Genomic DNA, 19,686 nt, shown 5'->3' on the forward strand with positions numbered 1-19,686 from the left:
AAATAAATTGCTTAAATCATAAAAGACATCAATAAGAGAGTCAGATCCAGAAGCAAGGTCATAGCACTCTGAGCCCTTTCCATATGGCTCTCAGTGTATGGTGTACTTCAGGAATTAAAGTTGACTTGGAAAATCAGGAATGCCTATTAGGGTCTTTCCTCAGTAAATATGTTTGTTGGTGTTTTCTCCCATAATAGTTAAAAAAGATATAGCCTTAGAAAAGCAGTATGCTATAAAGATGAAGAACTATAACTCAAAAATCAGAGAACTATCTCCCTGTTGTGAATATTTCATTCTGTGTTGTCCTTAATTCCATGCTTATAAATGGGGTCAGCCAAGGTAACTGAAGTCATTTGAAGATATATACATGATCATGGGATATGGGTGGAAATATTGAAGGCAGATCATTCATGCTATTATGACAGCTGAATATCATGAGCATTTGATTAGGAAAAATTCCCACTTATTATGATGAAGAACTAACATATGCATAGACACATCAGCCTCTCTACTTTTCAAATACTTTTTTTTAAGAAGAGATTGTACACATACACTTTTTCAAAGCCAGCTGCTGTTATACATAACTTCCCTTTCCTTTCACAAGCAGAATGCCCATTTCAAGAGAACTTTCCCTTATCCTTTCATCCACCTTTCAGCAAAAGTGGTTCCTCTATGACCATTTCTATGTCATGTTAGTGCCAGTGACCTGCTACAGACACCATAGACAGAGCACCTGGAAAATGAGCATAAGAATGGGACAAGCCTGCTGTCCTGTAAAATAAGCATCTTTAATGACAGCAGAACCTTCTGAAGCCAGAGTCAAGATAACATTAATATTTATATCACATGTGTGCAATAGATTAGTTGGTCTGCTAACATGTTATGAATATAAGGAGTCCCATTATTTGTTTACATTTTTATTTCATAAATGAGAAATTAATACAAAAAGCTAGGTTAGCAGCATACCTTTGAAGAATGATAATCTGTGATGTGTACCTTTTTTTTTTTTTTTTTTTTGCGGTACGCGGGCCTCTCACTGCTGTGGCCTCTCCCGTTGCGGAGCACAGGCTCCAGACGCGCAGGCTCAGCGGCCATGGCTCACGGGCCCAGCCGCTCCACGGCATGTGGCATCTTCTCGGACCGGGGCACGAACCCACGTCCCCTGCATTGGCAGGCGGACTCCCAACCACTGCGCCACCAGGGGAGGGAGCCCTGTGATGTGTACCTTTTAACCTTTCCACAAATCCATTCAAGTAATCCTTGTTAGCAGAGTTGCTGAACATGACCAATTATCAAAAAGGTGAGATAAAACAGGATTTTGGAAAAGTCTGTATACTAAAACTTTCTATTTAAAGAAGCTTGGTTATACATCTGTGCCCAGGGAATATTATTTTCTATGATAAAAAACGTATGGGTCCTTTGAGATACAATGTATAAAATGATCTATTTTCCTTGTTAATATCCACGGTAGGGAGGGAAGCCTTTGTTTGGGTGGGTGATGCAGTTTGCCTTCTCAGATCCACTAGTGGACTAACTATATAGAGAAGATAGTTGCTGAGGTAGTCTCTGTCTTTGTTTAAATTGTTAACGTTTTTTTTTCTTTTTTATTTCATTTCACAGTGATCTGTCTCCAAGTATAAAATCACTGCACCTTGCTTTCTGTCTGAAACTCTTTAAGGATACATTAGAAACTAAAATGTATTTGGTATCCTGAGATTCCTTTTCTTTGTAAATAACTTTGGAAGCATTTCATTAACAGGGATAATGGAAATAAATTTTGTGATGGATTTAGTAACTGATGGCAAAGTTCACAAAGGCATATTGTCCACCTCACTAAATAGGATACGTATATAGAAAATCATCATGCTTTTACTTTTTCAGAGGAAAAATTATCTAAAAGTTGCTAGTGTACCATTATAAGGGCAGGCTTTATGTGTTTAGGCTGATATAATAAAATCTTAACTTTGACTAGTTACTGGTTTAGTTGCCTGGACAACTTTTGTAACCCCGTTAGGTATCTGTTTCCTCATCTTCAAGAGAGGCTAATAAGACATTCATGTCATGGGGCAATTTTAACGATCAAAGGGGCATATGCATGTAAGCATTTAGCACAGAATTTGACATATAATAAGGGCTTAATAATATTAGTTTTGCTTATTATGCATTAACAAATTCATATCTATGAAAGCTTGTTTCAAAATGTCACTAGCTATTAATGAGTCTGTTAATTAGGATAAAACCAGAGTGTAAAAATTTTACATTTCAGGAAATCCACAAGGGAAAATTCTAAAATGTGTTTATTTCTCCCCTGAACAGTCATTGTTTTTGTGAAGAGAATCATGTATCAATATGAAAATAGTGCAGCCAAGCATCAATAATTGAGGCAAAGTTAATATTTCCCCTCTGAATCTTCAGTTTCAACGTTTAATATATTCACCATTTAAATGAAATTCTAACGTAAGGTTTATAAGATATGACTTCAGATGTAATTTTTTTCTAAGAATTGTGATACTTTTTTCAATGTAACAATTGGATGTTTTATCTTAGTTATTTATAGCCATCCATTTGGATAAAAATATATTAAAATATTCAAACAGCATGACTTAAAAAACTATAAGTAAAGAAAAAAGCATGTTTAGAAGTGGGAAATGTCAGTGACAGAGGCAAGGATCTTGGTAGGTTAACACACAGAGAAAAAGTTCTAGTAGAGATATAGTCTAGTAGAGATATAGTCACTTTGCTAAGATCAAGGGCCACAGCACAGTCATTTTAATTCTCAAAGAAGGCCAGAATTATATAACTGGAGACTTTCCCATAGGACCAAATAAATGAACACATATGAATGCATTTCATTTTTCTTAAAGTAAGAGATAGACGTTTTGCTTTAACCCTTTAGAGCAGTGATAAAAAAATAAAAGTTGAGGGACACATTTTCTGATCATTTTGGTTATTTGTCTCAGTTTCCCAGATCTGCTAAGTCCCTATGGCCTTCTTGTCTCCACACTTGTGTCTTAGTCCAGAGAACGCTGAAGAACGTCAAGATAAACTGAGGCAATGAAGACAGATGGGGATCAGAGAAGCAATCTAGGAAGGAAGGTTTACAACTTGACCTTCTGATATACTTAGAACAGCATCATTAGCAGTTCTAATTACCTTCTTTCAAGCAATTAGATCGTTCTTCTATTCTCCAAGACGGTCATTGCTTACATTACCAAATTCTTACCTCTCTTAGTTTTTTCTATCTAGTTTATTTCCTAGTTGCCCTGAATTTTAAAAATCTTCATTATTTTGCTATTTAAAAATATTTGTTTCTAAAAGTTGTTTGTGCATTTTATATGTCCTTTTGTTCTTTGATTTGAAGGAAAGAATGTCATTACCCTTAAAAGTTTATTTTAATCTAAAAAAAGTAAGAATTGTTAACGAGGATGTTAAAATACATATTTCTAATATATATATAAATGATACCCAAAATATTTTAACTTGAAAATAAATAAATGCAAGTTAACACTTATAGATTTCCTGCATTATTTGCAAACTACGTACTTCATGGCCTTTTTGATATATTTTTTAAAAAATAATTTCTGATCTTGCTTTCAAACAGTGTATTAACTTTTCTTAAGGAAAGTCCCAGTGAATTTCACAATTTCATAATTCATAACAACAGCTGTTGAATACAGCACATAGCCTTCAGGTTGTTATTCTATTGAGTCCTCCGCCTTGTATTTACAAAGATTAAGGACTTCCTCATTGTACCCATATTTACAATAAATGCTGTTCCTAGTCTCTCCTTCTAAAGGATGATGGTGGATGAACCCGCAGGCAGAGTCCCATGTCTCAGGACAGTCTGCCTCACTGGCACTGGCTGTTGGTGGTCTCCTCTGCAACCTTGGTTTCTTCCAGGGGTGAGAGTGGTGGATAATCTTGAGGGTCTCGATAGACTCCCTGAAGTGCTGATTAATGAGAGCACAAACTCTCACTTGTCAGACCCTGTTCTCTGTACAGCCAGAGTTTTTAACATGAAGCTGCCCTAGATTGATGTAGGGCTGGGTCTCAGTTCTGGCTGGCACGCGCGCGCGCGCGCGTGTGTGTGTGTGTGTGTGTCCCTTAATACAGGGAAATCGTCAAAAGTACTGTTTGCTCACTCCTCTAATAAAACATTTATTGATTTTATAAAGAATGTTAGGTAAAAAGAATTGATATTACATCTTTCATGGCTCTTAATGAACCTCTTGTGATTTAAATGGTTTTACCAGCTAGGGCAGTCCCTGGGTGAGGCCACGAGGAAGTCACCTCAAGAGTGCCCAACAGTGGTGGGGAGGAAAGGAGCAACAAACTAAGACCGCGGGTGAATCTCTGCCATTAGCTTCTCTCTAGGGAGCCGAGGTTTTTCCGTGTTAGTTTCCTGGGTCATCGCGCCCCCCTAGTTTCCCAATGCTTTGTTTCAGATTCTTTCACCCATAAACAGGACACGCCTTTCTCCATCCTTTCAGCAGCTCGTCACTGAGGCTGCCGCCGGCCAGACAACCTAAACTCTCTCGCTGAGGTTGGGGCTCCGGTGTCCCGGGGATTCTGGTCATTCACCGGACCGGAACATAGGTGTCCGTCCGCGTGCTAGGGCGCATGAGCTGCTGAGAAGCCAAAAAACTTTCTCCTCACCCTACGCATCTGCCGTCAGTCCAAGCACCGAGATAGGAATCTTCGCAGCGGCGACCGCACTCCTCCTCCTGGGCTCCACCCACTCTCGCCCTGTCCGCACTCACCCTCAGAGCCGCCGCGCGGCAGACCCCTCCCCGTACTGCCCTTGACTCCGGCGGCCCTGTCCGGGAGGGCTCCGGGTGCGCCTCGGGCTCCGTGCCGCCTCCGCCCGCGCTGCGTCCCCGCGTGCGCGCCGGCTTATCCAGTCTTTGAGCATGGCAGATTTCCGCCGGATGACATCATGGGAGCGAGTGAGTGCCGGCCTCGCCGGGGGGACGGAGGAGGGGAGGGGGGAGAGGAGGGGAGAGGCTGGGAAGCGGAGCCTGAGACGGTTGCCTGCTGCCGGCCGGCCGTCCGCCAGCCGGAGAGGAGCGCTCCGCCCGCTGCTGACAAAGGATGGGAGGATGCCTGCGCCCTGGGAGGCGGGCTCCGCGCAGCCGGGCGGCCGCCTGAGCGGCTTCTCCCTCCGCCGGTGAGTGACCGCGAAGACCCTCCAGGCAGCGCCGGTGCGAGCTCGCAGCCCCTCAGCCCGCCGTCCCGGAAGCCTGGGTCTCCGACCCGAGCGGGGCTCGGCGCGGCGGCCGCCCGGGAGCGCAGGCAGCAGGTGCCTGTGCCCGTGCCCGGTGGGTCCGCGCGGGAGCGGGAGCACCGGGTCGGCGTCCGCGGGGCTGCTAGGAACCGCCTCCTCGGCGGCTGCCTGGGCGGTCGCCCCCGCCCGTCCGCCGGCGCTCGCTCTGTGCGCCGGCCCTTTCTGGTGGGCCCCCCGGTGCGCGGCAGCCGCTAACACCGGCTTCGTGCTAGTGCCCGACCGCGCCCCTCGGGCAGCGCGGAATCGATGCCAGTCCCTCGTGAAGCTCGAGTGCGGGCTTGAGGGGCTCAGACGCCGGTTCCCCGGGGAGGGCGCGCGCCGCAGGCCGCCGAGCGCAGCCTTTGTTTCGGGTGAGCGCCGGGGCGCTCAGCCCTGCGCGGGCTCTCGGCCTCTGTTGAGGGGGGATCGCGTCCCGGCATCGCCCGCCTGGCGGGGATGCCGTCGTGTTCTTGCCGCCGGCGGGACTGAGACCTCAGCAGGGTCTTGCGCCCGAGGGTGAGTGTCGCAGTTGTCCAGGTGCAGAGCGAGCTTCTTAAGCTCCAGGAAGTGAAGTGACCGGTGGAGGCAGAAAGACGCCCAAGTTCTGTCCCCAGGTGATACGAGTGAAAGGGCAAACTTAGCGGGACTCCCTCGCGCTTTGTTTTCTGGTTTCCGAAGCGCTCTTCCTGAGGATTGTTTGTGACAGGTGGATGCAGTTAGAGGCACGTCCAGTATGTAGTTAGGGAGATCTACGTCTTCCTGGCAATCCCTTTTGTTATTCAGTAGTGGCGGAAGAGGTCCGCTTGCTAAATATTTTTGGGGTCGGAATCTGTTCTGTTACAGAGCTTTGTGGGCTGACCGAGGAAAGAGTGGGAACCTGCTGACGTCCTTTCGTTTAGAGTTGGGCTGCCTCTGAGAGCTGGAAGCCACGGTGCTCACACCCACGCCTCCTCGCTGCCTGGGGGTTCCACGCACCTTTTACCCGTGAATTTCTTCTGTTTGGGGAGAGTCCAATTTCCAGATCGTAGAGAAGTAGCGAAACCTATTGGAATATTTGATTTTAAAGTCATTTTATTTCCAAAAGAAACACTTGGTGGAAAAGGTGAAAGAAAGTGAAAGTTTGCCACTTTGGGGTTCAGTTACTTTGTTTTGGAGTTTCATCTACTGTCATTGCCATGTAAGATATTTAAAATTTTGAGAGCTATTTCATATTCATGAATTTAGTGTATAATAAATTATCTCGGAGTATTAACGAGATTCTTGGTATACGAATTCGATATTCCAGCATCTAACATAGTACGAGGGTATAAGGAAGTAATCACAGTCATAATTCGGAGGGTCATTTTATTGCCTTTTTATTAAAAAAGATTTGCTGGTTTTCCTTTAGAATGTTTCTTTTCCTTTAAAGACAGGCATTCCTAAGTAAACTTTTCCAGAACAGAAGCATCAAAGTGAATTTTTTTGATCAGTGCAAGCTCTTGTGATAAACTTGAGGTCTTTTCAGAACAGACTTGATAGAAAATTGTTGGAGTAAGAAATGGGGTGGAAGTGAAAAAGGAGCTAGGTGAGATCATAGAGGGAGGTTTTACTAAATATAAGCCGTGGAACAAAGATGGGCCTCAGAGGATGTCACATCAGTTTTGCTCATTGTGGCTTTTACATGCTGCTGTCTCTTTCTGGGGAGGATATAATTAAATGTTTGATTGTGTTGTGTTCTGTTGGCAGACCCGTGATATAACCAAAGAGAGCCCATCTTTATCCAGAACTTATGGGTTTGGAAGCAACATTTTCTCCCGTGATTCAGAAATAATTTTTACTTCATTATTTGTTTCCTGACTTCGTATCAGAAAGGGCTCCACCAGTTTCTTCAAAAGTTTTCTCTCTTTCTAACTTTGTTGTGCTCATCTCTTTGTAGTAAAGCTTAAGGAGCTTTACATGAAGGTTCTTAGAGAGCCTGTTGCTCATACTGGCTGTTCTCCTTAAATATAGTAATACCAAAATCTCTTTGAAACTAGCCCAGTGAACGTACTGTTTACTGATGTGCTCATGTGATGATGTGCACCGGACATGATAATGTACGTTTATGTAAAATGTATAATCCTGATCTGACAGTCAGCCAGCAGAGATAAGCAGGAGGCATATGGTATTTGGCTCATGGTTTTGGGCAAATGATATTTCCTTTAACGATAAGATATTTTACTCCCTTTATATGGTGAATGAAAATGTCCATTAAGGCAGCAGGTTATACTTTATGTCTGAAATCTCTTATTTCAAAAATATTTATCCAAGCAGGTAAAAATGCTCTGATGCTTCACTACACACACACTGGAATATGTGAGGAAAGTCCTCAGATAGTGTAAGCCTCTTAGAAATCTATATTGTTTAATATATTTGATAGGCAGTACAAAATTATTTTAAAAAATATATGAAGTAATATTCTCATAATGTTCTTTAATATATTTCACAAATATCTTGGCTATTTTGTTACACAAGGACTCTGAATTGGGAAAAATGAGAGGAAGAAGAGGAAGTTGTAAGACAAAAACACAGCTATAGTATGTTGCCCAGAGTAGGCAACAGTGATGTTTCAAGGTCATGGAAAAGGACCACTATGTCAGAAGACTGGAAGATTTCCAAGAAAAGATTATGTATGAGGATTAAGTCTATACTATTTGGTGGCCTCTTGGTTTGTTGTTTCAATTGTCTGATTTGAACAGGTAATGTAGGATTTCTGTGATACAGTAGAAGTCTCTTCACCTTCCTTGAGGCTAAATTAAATCTTGAACCCAATCAGAAGTTTGTTTTCTGGTATTTTCTGTAGTGTAATTCAAATTCTAGCTTAAGGATGCTTTATGGATCACAAAGCATCATGACTTTAACTTTTGTGTAGGCCTTGGATATTGAAGTTGTTTAGTAAAAGCCTTTTGGCTGAAAGGTTTTGGCATTTCAGCCTTTTCTTGGAATTATAATTTCAGAGTGAAAACCAACGATATGGAATTGTTGAAAATATTCAGGAGTGTGATGACATTTATAGGGGTAAGGTAATTTTGTCAGTGCAGTTTTTAAAAATAAAATTTTTAAAAAATGGAGAAAAAATCCTCAGAAGCTAAAGTTATCCCCTTTTTATGTATTGGACACATTTTGCAACTTAATGGACTCCTTTGATATTATTAATTCATTTTCTACTTCCCAGTGTAAGAATGTTGAGCACTGGGTAAGAGAAATGTGTTCTAGCTTTGACTTTGTCATCTAATTGAGGACAAGTCTCTGAACTTCTTGGATAACACTTTCATTTTACATAAAATAAAGATAGTATCTGCACTGCCTTTCTCACAGGGAGTGGTGTATAGTAAATGAGCTAATGTGCAAAAGTGACTTTAAAAATAGAGGAAGAACTATCTAACAAATATTATTTATTAGTTAACTTTTAAACTTCACGTATTTTCAGTTAAAGAAGTAAATTTATATAAAGGTGAATTTGGTTTGTGATTTCTACTTTAAACGTCTGGTATTTTTAATTAGTGGCATTCTTGACAACTCATTTATTAGAATCTTAATAAAAATTGTTAAGTAGGCTGTTATATATCTTTATTATTGCAACTTTCCTGGCAACAAATTCTCTCATTTTTGTGTGTGTGTGTCTGAAAATATTTTTATACAGCCTTTATTTTTAAAGAATATTTAAGCTGGGTATAAAATTTTTATTTGGCAGTTGTTTTCTTTCAACTCTTTACCTTGTTATTCTTTTGACTCTGGCTTCCATCAGACCTCTCAATCTTGTTGCTTTAAAGATAATGGGTCTTTGTCTCTGACTGACTTTAAAATTTTCATTTTTTTTTTTTTCACTTTTACTATGATGTGCCTGGATATGATTTTCTTTTGGTTTAACTTCCTTGGAGTTTGCAGAACTTCTTGAATTTGTGCGTTGATGTCTCTCATCAAATGAAATTCGTAGTGCATTCTTTTTTTTTTTTTTTTTTTGGTGGTATGCGGGCCTCTCACTGTTGTGGCCTCTCCCGTTGCAGAGCACAGGCTCCGGACGCGCAGGCTCAGCGGCCATGGCTCACGGGCCTAGCCGCTCCGCGGCATGTGGGATCTTGCCGGACCGGGGCACGAACCCGTGTCCCCTGCATCGGCAGGCGGACTCTTAACCACTGCGCCAGGGAAGCCCTGTAGTGCATTCTTGATACTCTACTCCATTCTCTTTTCTTTTTCTGAGATCTCAATTATATGTTTAATACATGATTTCACTGTGCCCAGCCTGGCTCTTATACTTATTTCACTACTTTCCACTCTTCATTTCTCTCTATACTTATTTGGAAATTTTTCTTTGACCTTTTCTTCCAGTTTACTAATCATCACCTACACTATGCCTATTATGCTCTCAGGCTCATCTATGGGTTATTACTCTAATTATTGTATTTTTTTCCAGTTTTCAAATGTGTATTTCATTCTTTTCTATGGATACCAATTTATCTATTTTCTCCATCTTTTCCTGTTACTTTGCCCATGCTAATCAAAATTACTTTAAAGTTTTTTATGCTAATGCCAATAACTGGATTACTGTGAGCTTCTTTTCAGTGTCTCTCTTTACTCTTGATTTTAGTAATTGTGTATAAAAGTTGTAGAGGCTCCAGACAAATTCATCCAAGACCAAAGAGTCATCAATATTTCTTCTGCTAAGCAGATAAAATGGAGTGGTGGACAGTCATTGTAATCCAGTGGGTGACAGAGCTAACTCCAGTGCAGATGGACTTCATCCCCTGCAGGGTTACGTAGCTGCCAAGGCCCGGACATCCAGAGCCTTCCACGGGTGCGTTCACAAATACTAAACACAGTCAGGGCAGGACTTCTGAGAATCCTGCTCTTCTTTTCAGAAGCTTTCTTCTTACTGTCTTAGCCTCTAATCATACATGCAACATCATACGAGCATGTGGGTAAAACCAGGCATGTGCCAGTTTGGTGCTTCATCATTTGTTTCTCACTGGGATCTTGGCCTGTCCTATATCTAACCTTTTATCTTTCACCCTCAAAGCAAAAATTTCTTCTGGATTCTCTATCCCATCTCAGTAGTCCTTTGCTCAGGCAAAGCGCATATTCTCAACCTTTTGCCATGTGTTTAGAATGACAAATGCCCCTGTTCTCCATTCCAGGGGAGAAAAGCACCCTCAACAATTCAGTTTACTTCTTCAGTGCTTCCTTTATCTGGAGTCTTGAAGCCTCTAGTCTTGGCTTCTTCAGAAGATCTTCAATAGTTTTTAACAGATTTTTTTCTTATATCTGGCTTTTCTAGTTGTTCCAGGTGGTAATGTTGGACACTGTGAGTTACTCCACCTTAACTTTTAGCTGAAGTGAGTCATCACTTTTCACTGAGTACAAAATAGATGGTGTAGAGATGCAAGATCATTACTTTGTGATAAAGCTGGAGTTAGTAATCTCAGTAATCTCAGCCTTATGGGCTCCTAGGCAATACAACTAACTCCAAACCCATTTGATTTAAAAAAGTATTGTCGGGCTTCCCTGGTGGCGCAGTGGTTGAGAGTCCGCCTGCCGATGCAGGGGACAGGGGTTCGTGCCCCGGTCCGGGAAGATCCCACATGCTGCGGAGCGGCTGGGCCCGTGAGCCATGGCCGCTGAGCCTGCGCGTCCGGAGCCTGTGCTCCACAACGGGAGAGGCCACAACAGTGAGAGGCCCGCGTAACGCAAAAAAAAAAAAAAAAAAAGTATTGTCATAAAAAGAGGTCAGATTCTACTAATTGTATATTATAATTATACTGTAGTCACATTTTGTACAATATGATTTGGAAGCAGTTTGACTATTTCCTTTTTGAGATAGAATTTAGCAACAGTGAAAGACAATGATTCAAATAGGTAGTAAATGTACATTCACGGTAAGTAAACACAATAAATTGGCGAAACTTCTTCCTCTTAGGAGTGATACATACACACACACACACACACACACACACACACACACGTGTGTATAAAAAATAACATTCCTTTCTGAACATAAGCACCCCATGATTTAGGACTCATCTTAATTTACAAATAAATTCTACATAAAAGGAATGAATAATGTGGGAAGTCTAGAGCCTCGTTCTTTCTAGAAACAACTGTCTTTTGTTTTTCAAATTGTTACTCTGGAAAGCAAAGATACAGACTGATAGCTTGTCATATGCATGTAATAGAGTTAACAAGTTAATAGTATAGCAAGTTTTTTCTTATTGGTATATCGATGAAACTCAGAATATATTTCTTCCAGAAGAAATGTTGCAAATGATGGTCAGTTGCTTTAGAAATGTCTTTAACAATATACTTAAAGCATGACCTAATTTAACTATACTTCTACGGATTAGCCTAGAAGTTTTATTGAATCTGTCTGTGGATGGATGGATACTCAAGGTGAACTAAAATATGTAATGCTATTTCTAAGTGATTATATATTCTAGTAGGTAACATGTAAGAAACCACTGAAGTTTTGGGACACAATCAGGTGGAAATTGGAGAATGCCCAGAATGAACTCTTTTTCTGCCTTCTATTAAGTGTCCTAAGGTCCATCAGGAAACTGAATAATGCTTGGTGGGAGCGATAAAGCAGGCACTGTGGAGTTGCTGGCTCGCTATTTGGGGCTGACACTCTGAAGGTCAGAGCTTTGATTCTCACAGGCATATCACATGCCTCTTGGGCCCTTCCTGGCCTCCCTTCAGCCTCACTTCTGATTCTGTCTGTGACTGTGGCAGACATTGTAAGAAGGCTGTGACTCAGTTGTGTTGAATTTGCCCCTTAAGCTTGTGCTGAGAACTTTTCCTTTCTGGTCTGTGATTTACCAGCATGTCTTACCCCTGCCCCTGGAAGTGCAGTGCAGCCTAGAAGTGGGAAGAGTGAGACAAGTGGGCAGTTCTGAGAGACTTTCTATGGGGCCTCAGAAGGTCCAGGGTGGGTGGAACCTCAGATGGCCATGATCATGACCCAGCTCCATACACCCGTAGTGGCTTTTATTCTGTGCCTGTTTCACTTTACCTGGGGCTTCTTTCTTATTCTCTGATATCACCTTATACTATTTGCACATAAATTTTTATTTCAGCCACTGCTTTTGAAGGAAGCTTGGCTTGAAGTATGTGGTAAATTAGCTTCTCTTTAGAGGAAAATGAAAAACAAGCAAAAAAAAAAAAAAAGAAAAAGAATCAGGACTAAATCCTAAGCCACATCCATTTACAATGCGAGAAAAGTGATAAGGAAGAAGTAAAACAACATATTTCTCAAAGGTATTTTATTTACAAAGTCATCATTTTTCAAGTCACCAAATGGGGCCATTTAAATAATTCTTTTAGTAACTATGAGATCACCTGTTGACTTAATGATTAATTTCCCTCCTTCCCTTCTTTTCTACTTCCTTTTAATATATATTTACTGGTGATCCACTCTACATCCTGTACTCAGCTGGGTCCTGGTGATATGATGATTGAAAAATGTGGCATGATTCCTGCCTCTTTGGAGAGTTTTATTTTGTGAAATTAATTGAACACTCAGACAAGCAGATTGCACATATGGGAGAGTGAATGCATTGAAGGACAGGTACACACTGATTAGAAAGCCGGTTACAGGGGAGTTTGACTTAGTTCAGCTATTATAGGAGGGGTCTGGCCAAGCCTTCTTGAGGAGGGGACACTTGAGCTGACAGCAGAAGGGTGAGAGCTAGTTAATCAGGCAGCTAGAGGAGGAAAGAGTCTTCTAACAGAGGGACAAATGGACTGTGCTCAGGGCCCTGTTGTTGGGGGAAGTTTGACAGTTTTGAAGGAGTCGTAGGCAGCCTGAAGGAGGGAGTGTGAAATGGTTGAGGAGATGTGCCACATATGAGGGGCTGTCCCAGAATGTTCCAGATGTCGACGACTGAAGTGTGTGTGCATGTGTGTGTGTAACTGTGTTTGTGTGTGATGGTGGCAGTAAGGAGGGGCCTCATAAATAAATGAGAGGCTGTAGTAGCAAAAAAGAAATATGCGAGGCATCTGGGGAGAACGCTGTATTATATATAGATTAACAAATAGTAAAAGTTATGAATATTTGAAAAATGTGAGAATTGTAGAAACGGATCATTCTAAATTAGTGCATTTCTAAAAAAAGTTGGAAAAAAAAGGGAGTGAGATATTCATTTATTTGTTGCTCTATTTATTTGTCCTAGCTCATGAGATCTTAAAAACTGTATAAAAGGCTTTTTAAGTTCTATGTATCTAAGTAGTTTTACATTGCTATAAAATTTATGTACCTTTACTAGTTATCTGTCGATTTCTAGGGTGATGGAACTGTAGGTAGACTTTTCAACAAAAATTTTACATACGGTTGCTTTTAACAGTGTAACATAGAAGGCATCTACACAGATGTACTGCAGCACGGTGCCTGGCCACATTTAATTACCCAGTCCCAAGTCACTTCCTGCACTGAGATTTTAATAAAGTTAAATTGCCTATGTACCCACATAAGTTTGGAAGTTTGGATTCTGGTTCTGCTAATTTCTCTCTAATTTAAAATTCAAGGGACTAGAGACAAATTATTTTCCACTTAGAACCATATTTCCTTTGATATGTCTCAGGAATTTTGCCTTAATAGAATCCAAAGTTATATTCCAGACACAGTGTGAAATGACCCTTTAAGATTTAGCATAATATATATAACAGCTCTTGCTAGTTATTCTCTCTTCTTGATGAGATAACTTGGTTTATTTTTATGTTACTTTTAAACTTAATCTTTTATGAAATCTCTTAATCTTGTATGTCTCATTTTTAAAAGTTTATTAAATAAATGGATATACAAATATTGCTTTAGCAAGCACAACATGAAAGAAGGATTTGTTCCAGAGAATTAGACAGAAATGGAGGAATTAATTGGACAGATTATTAAGATATTGAATAACAAGTATAAAAGCTAAAGTCTGGGACTCTTTGATTTGTTCCTTATGATGGTGGAGGATAAGCACCCCTAGGCTCAGAAAAACAAACTTAGAAAAATCCCTTCCCCTATTTTTTGTAGACCAAAAGTAAGAACACAAGTCTTAAAAGCAATGACAATAGATATTATTTTCATGGACTTTTGTTTTGGGGATGAACCATAGTTGGCAACTTACAGAAATTGTTAAAAATGATGCAAAAAGTGTTAAATTTTTTTTTTTATCACATATTGCCCAGTAACCCAAAAAGCCCAAAACTATATTTTGGGGACATGTTAAAGGGATCTTAGTATTTGAAGTCTAATTACAATAAACTGTTTTCCTTTAAACAATGAAAGGAAGTATTTCAAAATATTGGTATTAGTCATAGGAGTATGGTTAGTTGAGTTCCTGCTTTTTATTTTCCAAATAACTTTTCAATAAGTGTGATTTATTTTCATAATAAAAATGTAAATAAATACTTCTTGAATGGAAAAAATGAATACCTGAAGCAAACGTCAAAGTGATAACCTCTGTTAAATTTTAAAGGTTCTTTTTGTGGGTGTTTGTTATTTTTTTAATACTTTTCTGCATGATATATATATATTTTGTGATAAAATTAATCATAGAGAAAAAATGATATGAAAGGAATCTTCTATTTCATGCTAAGTTACCCTCTATGGTGATACATCTAGTGCAAAAATTATTTGAATAATGTGCCTCTCAACAGTATAAGAGACAACATATGTTTGGCTTTTTCTTACTGGGATCCAAAATTATGTTTGTTTCAAATGAATTGTTTTAAGGAAATTGTTGGTTATCCTAACTTGTCCTAATAAGTAAGAGAACAATTTAATATTGCCAAATTTTATGTGTTTTTGTGAAGAGCAAAGACTTCTCCACATTTTTTGCCTTCTGGTTTTTTTTTTTTTATGGTGGTAACAGTTGTGTGGATTATACACTCTGAACTCACGAGCCCCTTAGCCCTGATTGGGGTCCTACTCAGCAGCTGTGGTGTAATTTGATCATGTGCACTTCACCATGTGGGTGATAGGAGTGTCCATGCTTTTAGACGTGCAGTACTTTTACATTAGTTATTCCTCGATGAGTGAAAAATTATTATACTTTACTTAAGTTAATATTTGTTATATAAAGAAAATTTGAAAATTGTTTTAAACAGAAAGACTCAGTATCCCTATTAGAGGAATGGTACACAGTGGTAGTTGGAAAAAGCTCAGACTCTTTAAGTCATTGAAATCCCCACTCATTAGTGAGGTACACTAATCAGATTGCTTAACATGTTTGAATGTTGGCTTCCTTATCTGCAAAACATGGATAATAGGGCTTCCCTGGTGGCGCAGTGGTTGAGAGTCCGCCTGCCGATGCAGGGGACGCGGGTTCGTGCCCCGGTCCGGGAGGATCCCACGTGCCGCGGAGCGGCTGGGCTCGTGAGCCATGGCCGCTGAGCCTGCGCGTCCGGAGCCTGTGCTCTGCAACGGGAGAGGCCACAACAGTGAGAGGCCCGCGTACCGCAAAAAAACCCCCAAAAAAACAAAAAACAGAAAAAACCATGGATAATAGTACCTTCCTACTAGGGTTGTTATGAAGATCAAAGGTAGTAAGGAAATTCCCTAATAAATAGTAGGTATTTAATAAAAGTAGTTCATACCATTATTAAAACTAGTATTAGATACTCTCTGTTGTCTTGGTACTTTTTAGGTGTGGATGAAATTTAAAGATTTAGTTGCATGAGAAACTAAGAAAGTTGGCAACAACTACCACTACCACCTCCAAATGAATTAATTAATGCATGTATTCGTAATTGGTATCAATTTACAGTGAGTGCTTTTATTTTTCATTTTTTCTCTTTATTTTTAAAACTTTCAATGATGAGAGCATAACACTTTGATAATAGCAATATGAAGGAAACTTTATTTGCAAGATGGATTATTTACTTAATTATTAGTTTGTGAATCATAGACAACAAACATTCAATCTGATATCCAAGGGTATTGTTACTATATCATAGTAGGATAATAAACATAATGCAAAAGAAAAGAACAAATGTGGATTTTTTCAATGGTTTTGTAGCTATAAAACTACAGGGTAAAACAGGCTTGTTGTAAAAAGTTTAAACAATATGGAAATATCTTAGTAAAAAGTGAAAGGCCCTCTTTAATTCCCTCCAAACTCAAATGTATTGACTTTCTTCCTGAGATGTAGCCAAAATACAGACATTTTATGCTCGTATATATCCTATATATTTATGCTCAGCTGTATTAGAACGTACACCTTTTACTAAACATGTATTGGACTGTGCCTTATCTTTTTATCATATCTCTTGGATATCTTACTAGTATAGCCTACAAATTGTATGACATTACGTTTCTGGGAGTATTCAGCGATTTAATTTCTAGAAAAACTCTTGCATGTGGGCACAAAGAGACATGAGTTTATGCGAGTATCTTTGTATTAATTTAAAAATTCTAAAAATCATCAATTATGCTATCTCGATGCAACTGAATACTATATAGAAGTTAAATGTAATTCTATATATTAGTTACACATACTTAAACATGTAGTAGAATTGTGAAAATGTGGTCACAGTGTTGAGAGAGCAGTTTCTATTTTCAGTAGATCCTCATAGACCTATCTGTCCTCACAGATATTACAAAGTCTCTCTCCATAATGGTTGTAGCAGTTTACATGCCCTACAGCAATGTATGGAGTATTATCAGACTTCTTATTTTTTGCATGTACATGTTTATACATGTTGATGTTTTATTTTCTTTATCTGATTGGTACTGTTGAGCATCTCTTTATATTTATAAGGCCTTCTTAATTCTTCTCTTTTGTAAATGGTTTTTCAAATACTTTGTTCTTCTTACCCCTCAGTTTGGATTTTTAAAATTTGTACATTGTGAGCACTAACATTTTATCATTTATATGCGTTGAAAATATTTTCTGGCAGATGGCCCTTTAAAAATTTTTTTTATTACAATGTTTATTCTATAGAGGTTTTGAAATTTTATTGTTCTCAGTTTTATTATTAATTTCCTTTATAAATTTTGGTTTTACTTGTTCAAGTAGTCTTTTCTTGGGGATTATAAAGATATCCCCTAGTTTCCTCCTGAAGCTTTAACTATGTTTTGCGCTAAAGTCTCTAGCGTAGTTGGAAGTTGGAATTCATTTTTGTTGTTATTTTGAAGTACAAACCCACACTCTCCTCCCCCTTGCAGCCCATGTGCACAGCCAGTTGTCCTAGTTTAATTTTTCTCATTGATTTGTAAGGCTAACTTATAGGTTTGTTCTGGATTCTCTCTTCTGTTCCATTGACCTGTTTGTCTAATCTCATGAGAATTCAAAACTTAATTCCTTAATCCTTTAGCCATGAAGAAGTCCAGTCCTTATGAAACTGAGTGTAGTTATCAGTTAGCCGTTAATAAATAATAAACTGTAACCTGTTTGCACTAATCAGCCTCTTGATAATTGTTTTTATAAAAACTTGCATGCCTTCCACATGTCACGTAGCCCAGGGGTCCCCAACCTTTTGGGCACCAGGGCCTGCTTTCGTGGAAGGCGGTTTTTCCATGCACGGGGCTGGGGGAATGGGTCAGGCGGTCACGAGAGCGATGGGGGGCGATGGGGGGGGCGGCAGACGAAGCTTCGCTAGCTCTCCGGCTGCTCCCTTCATTCTGTGAGGCCGGGGCACTGGGGACCCCTGATGTAGCCTAAACAACAAGATGTTTGCCCAGGTTTTTTTTAGGAACTGGGAATCCGCTGTGTCCCCTTCGAGCTTGAGCCTGTTAAGAACATGAACCCTGCAAATGGGCTCGCGCCAGTGTCCGCTTGTGACCTTTTGACGTCAGAGGTCCACCCAAACTCCACCCTCAGAGCATGCGGTGCTGATTTCTGAGCCTGCCTCCCATGGAGAAGCCTGTAACTTAGTTACGTCTTCACGGAATGATTACCTCACCTTTTTCTTGTCTGCAGTTACCTTTCCCTGTGCCTCGGCTTTATCCCATAAATAACCCGAGCCCCTCACCTTCGGGTAGGCAGATTTGAGATTTATTCTCCCATCTCACTTGGCTGCCTCGTGAATCCTCCCTTTCTTGGCTGCAAACAGACCTTAGCATCTCAGCATTGGGCTTGCTGCGTTTCAGGCAAATCAGCCTGGTTCAGTAACACTAATTCTTATGTTTTTTCATTGTCTTGGCTGCCCTTATAAACTTGTCCGTGTTAGTTTAGAGTCTGCCTGTTCAGTTCCATAAGGCATTCTATGGGATGGATGTTCTTTGGTTGCTTATTTTGACCATTTCTCCATGGAGCTGCATCCCTCGTGCTGCTTTGTCTTCTGACTAGTGGCTGAGTTTAGCCAGTGCGAGACAGCAGCAGGAGATTGGGGTGGAGAAGAGAGAGGTAAGGGAATTTACGTTTCAGGCCTCCTCGCTGGCCCTTAGCAGACGTGGCAGTGAATGCATACTTCTATGCCCGCAAGCCCTACACAGTAGTCCCCCGCCTTGTCCAGGATTCTGCTTTCAGTTACCGTGGTCAACCTCCGTCATAAAATATTACACGGAAAATTCCAGAAAAAAACAATTAATAAGATTTACGTATACGCCATTCTGAGTAGTGTGATGAAATCTTGTGCCTCCCTGGTCCATCCTGCCCAGGACGTGAATCATCCCTTTGTCCAGCGTATCTGCACTGAATACACTACCCGTCTGTTAGTGCTATAGGAAAAAACATAGTGTATAGGAAGTTCAATACTGGCTGAAGTTTCGGGCATCCACTGGGAGTTTTGGAGCATATCCAAGGTGGATAAAAGGAGGCTGCTGTGCTACAGAGCTTCAGTTCCATCTGGATTCTGTAACTCCATACTTTCCCTTTGTCCCATCAAGCGTGGGAGGTAGTGGTGGTTGTAGTAGCGAAGGGATAGAGAACAGCATCCTTTTTTTTTTTTTGCCACATGGCGTGGCACCTGGGATCTTAGTTCCCTGACCAGGGATCGAACCCGTGTCCCCTGCAGTGGAAGCGCGGAGTCTTTAACCACTGGACTGGAGCACCAGGGAAGTCCCAACAGCATCCTTCTTTTAACTACCATCACATCTCAGCACTTTGTCCCTTTGGTTGTGATATCTCTTTCCTTCAAGCTTCTGACATACACCCTGGTGGGATTGGAAGTGCATTTTGATCTTATAGTTTAATTTGAGAGAATTGTCATTTTTACAGTAGAGCCTTTTTTACCCATATATATGTTACACATCTCTATTTGTCGAGATGTGTGCTTCCATGTGTTATAAACTTTTTTTAAAATAAAGATCTGGCTTAGTTTTTTTTTCTGAGATTTATTCCCAGGATTATTATCATTTTTGTTATAATTGTAAATGAGATATTTATAAAGATATATGTTCTAAATGGTTATTGGTGATGGATATTGATTTTTACATGTTGACTTTCCATCCAGCAAACTTATTAAACTGTTTCATTTTTTTCTAATAG

The 19,686-nt window shown here is 40.2% G+C and overlaps 1 protein-coding gene across 2 annotated transcripts in view; it reads left to right on the forward strand.

Annotated features, from left to right (window-relative positions):
- Nucleotides 1–5,028: 5,028 nt before the first annotated feature.
- The window catches only part of MARCHF1 (membrane associated ring-CH-type finger 1), an 843,574-nt gene continuing 828,916 nt past the window's right edge, over nt 5,029–19,686 (forward strand). For both annotated transcript variants that reach the window (XM_067737026.1, XM_067737025.1), the window contains exon 1: nt 5,029–5,167. The gene's annotated coding sequence lies outside the window, so the exon portion shown is untranslated. The remainder of the gene's footprint in view (nt 5,168–19,686) is intronic.

This window comes from Pseudorca crassidens, chromosome 4 (genome assembly GCF_039906515.1).
Source record: "Pseudorca crassidens isolate mPseCra1 chromosome 4, mPseCra1.hap1, whole genome shotgun sequence".
Lineage (NCBI taxonomy): Eukaryota > Metazoa > Chordata > Mammalia > Artiodactyla > Delphinidae > Pseudorca > Pseudorca crassidens.